The sequence below is a fragment of the Suncus etruscus genome, chromosome 2 (genome assembly GCF_024139225.1).
Source record: "Suncus etruscus isolate mSunEtr1 chromosome 2, mSunEtr1.pri.cur, whole genome shotgun sequence".
Taxonomy (NCBI): Eukaryota; Metazoa; Chordata; class Mammalia; order Eulipotyphla; family Soricidae; genus Suncus; species Suncus etruscus.
In genome coordinates, this window is record NC_064849.1 from 76634558 (window position 1) to 76638213 (window position 3656).

The window sequence follows — 3656 nt, forward strand, 5'->3', positions numbered from 1 at the left end:
ATGTGAAAGCAATAAAAGAATATTTTATACAGTCAGTGTAAAGAACACAGCCTGTGGTAAGTATTGGAAGGCCTTATCTTTTCTTTTTATATATATAAAACCCTTCACCAGTGCAACATTCCCATTACCAATATCCCGAGTGTCCTTCCTCCCCACCCCACACAGGCCTGTACTCTAGACTCTACTTCCCTCATTCAGTCACATTTTGTTATTGTTATGATAGTTCTCAGTGTAATTATTTCTGTGACTGCATTAAATGATCTCTGTGGTGAGCTTCATATCAGGAGCTGGACCCTCCAGTTCTCCTCTATTTTGTGTTATTTACACTGACTATATAGAAAGAGGAGGTACAGTAAATGCACCCCACATATACCTCAACCCAGGCCCTTTGCCTGGTCTGTATTGTGAATTGAGGGGGAAAAAAAAAGAATATTTTAACACAATATAAAAATGACCTTGTTGACTTGACTTTCCATTAAAAAAGCCAAAAAGTCAAGTATAGGTTTAGCTTAGAATGAGAATATCCTTGCATTTTAAATTATATAAATGTTTAAGCAGTTGTGAGCATCCCATCTCATATCTTTTTTATTTTAAGAATAATTTCAATCAGCAAAGTCAAATTATAAATTAACTTTTTAAATTAGAAATACAGAGAGTACTGAACTTTTCATAAGTCCAAACCTGAAGTCAGGTTATATACAATGAAAAATTAACCAAAATTAGTTTAATAAAACATTTTTAAATGTTTTCAATAATATAACAATTTTAATTACAAAATAAAGTCTTTATAGTGGATTTAAATTTCCATTTTTTATAATTTACATATTTTAGTATACATTATGAATCTAGTTTTAAAAAATCTGTCTTATATTGCTTTTCATAAATATTGTCATATATAGAGAATCATCTAATTTTATCAAATATACAAAATTACACTAATTTTTATAAGTATATACAACTTTAACTAATTAAAGTATGACTGGAAAAATGTTCTGCACATAGTTTTATTAGGTATTATATATAATAAGTGCATGTCTATCCATGGCATTGGTATAAAATAAGATGCCCTAACTTGTGAGCACAACTTCAAAAGAAATAAAAACTGAAATAGAGGACCCAGATATAAAAGTCAAAAAAATTTTAGTTGCTTTTTTTTTCCCCATTTAGCTATGTTCAGGTCTTACTACTATCTCTCTGCTCAGGGATCACTTCTGGCAATGCTTTGAACACCATATTAGATATCATGTCTAGTATTAATACATGAGTTGGCCAAGTGCAAGGTAAGTGTGCTATATCTTGGGCTCATAGCTGTTATTATAGGTACAATATATATGATGATGAAGGTATATGGCTTTTTGTTGTTGTTGTTGTTGTTATTGTTTTAGGTATATGGCATTGAAGTAAACTTAACTCTCTTAGAATGCATGATCTAGGGGCCAGAGCCATGGAGCACCTGTAGGGTGTTTACCTTGCACATGCTAACCTAGGACAGACCACAGTTCAATCCTCAGCATCACATATGGTCCCCCAAGCCAGGAGTGATTTCTGAGCGCATAGCCAGGAGTAACCCCTGAGCATCACTGGATGTGGCTAAAAACCCATAATAAAAAATTAGAATGCGTGATCTACAAAGGAAATTAAATGTATATGTGCATCATTATAAAACACAATATTAATTACAAAATTTACAAGGAAAGTACAAAAGCATAATGTGGTTGTTGAATATCTGAGTTCTACTTGGTAAATCAAGAGACATTAGACCTGAGGCTTTTATAAACATAACGGACAAGTCGAGTAACTCGAACAGTTTATAGTGAGCAGTTTGATTGGTTTTTAGTGCTAAGAAAATGCAAGAGATTATGTGGCAACAAATCTGATTAGATACGATTGGAAAAGTCAGCTGGGGGACAAATAATTCTGAGTTCCACATTAAAAATAAGGTATATTTCATTTAGTAAGTAATGAAAACACTTTACAAGATTTATGCAAAGTGTAACATGATTGGGGTGACTTTAGGAAAATTAATCTGACACCACTGTGCTTTGTGAAATACAACAGGAGACTGAGAATTCTATTGAATTTTAATACAGTCGTCCAGGGAAGCAGAAACAAATATAAGGACAATGGAAATGGAACATATCCTCTGAGGTTGAATAAGAAGAAAATGTTGTACATTATGCTAAAAGATATAACAGATAGACAAGTAGCAATACTTGGAAAGCTATGAAATTTCCCTGTGCTTTTTGACATTATGCTACAAAATTACTTAGATTAAAGTTAGTTAGCAGTTTTTTAAAAGTGCTGAATGACAAACAGTGATCTCAAGTTTGCACCATTAGTTGTACTTTTCTTTTTATGAACTACAATGCCTGAAATTTGGTAAGGAAGGATTTTGAACACCTACTCAATAAGTCCCTAAAAGGCATACTAAAATAAAACTCTAAAGACTTTGCCTTTAATAAAAAATCAGAAATTGTATTTAAATGTACTAAGTTTTGGGAGTACATTTTGGGGCATATACTACAAGTGTAAGTTGCTTGCCTTGCATGCAGAACTGCAAATGGTCCATTGAGTATTGTCATAAGTGATCCTGAAACACAAGTAAATAAATCAAATCAAAGAAATTTACCAACCGGGTAATCTTAGTATATTTATTTATACCAGGGCTCAGCACTGAAAATGTAATGTAATTTGGGAGTTATATAAATTTAAATAAATATTAAAAGTGCTGAACAATATATTATGAAAATAAAGGCATAGATTTAAATATTTGCTTAATGTTAATTAAAGATATTTTTCTATAAGGACTCTCAGTTACCTGCAGAGACTACAGTGATTAAATAATTTTTAAATCACCCTACATTATTAATGGTTAAAAAATGGTATTTTATTCAAAAATAAATGAACATAATCAACAAATAAATAGCTATATTTTTATTTCAATGCAAAAAATACAAATAAATAGCTTTCATTGATTTTTTACTGCTCTTATTTTGGTATATTATTTTGGCCATAACTTTATGACTTATATTAAGTATTTATTTAATTTATAGTTCACTGAAACCATGACAGTCATTGTTTATTTGTTTGGTCTTGGGTCACACTCAGCTTTTCAGCACTTACTCCAGTCTCTATGCTAAGGAATCATTCACGGGGGACATGAAGGGAGAACATATGTGGTACCCAAAAGTGAGCCTGGGTTTGCCACCTGCAAGGAAAATACATTTTCCTACCATTGACATTATACTATTGCTACCATTTTACTGTTTCTTCGACATCTAAATCAACGTTTTTTAATTTGAAAACATTTCCTCTATATCAAAATATACAAGGAATACAATGTAGTTATTATGATCTTATTTTTGAGCTATATCTTGAGCTAATATGAATATTCATATAAGAATATATATCAGAGAATATATGGAATAAAATATCTTTTGTACACTGATGATAAAAATTTTAAGCAATGTCAATCAAGGTATGCAATCAACCCAATATAATGATTATATTATTTGTTGTTAATTCACAGATAAATCCATGGAATAACATTTAGGAATTATGCTGAGTGGAAAATATATATTACATATAATACTTATATATAAATATAAAAGTATGATGATTAGCCTTGTTTTGCAAAATCTATGCTTCAGAGATAC

General features: G+C 30.8%; 1 pseudogene; it reads left to right on the forward strand.

The window, feature by feature from the left end:
- Positions 1–299: 299 nt before the first annotated feature.
- Positions 300–423, forward strand: LOC126002713 (uncharacterized; annotated as a pseudogene).
- The last annotated feature ends 3233 nt before the right edge of the window (positions 424–3656 follow it).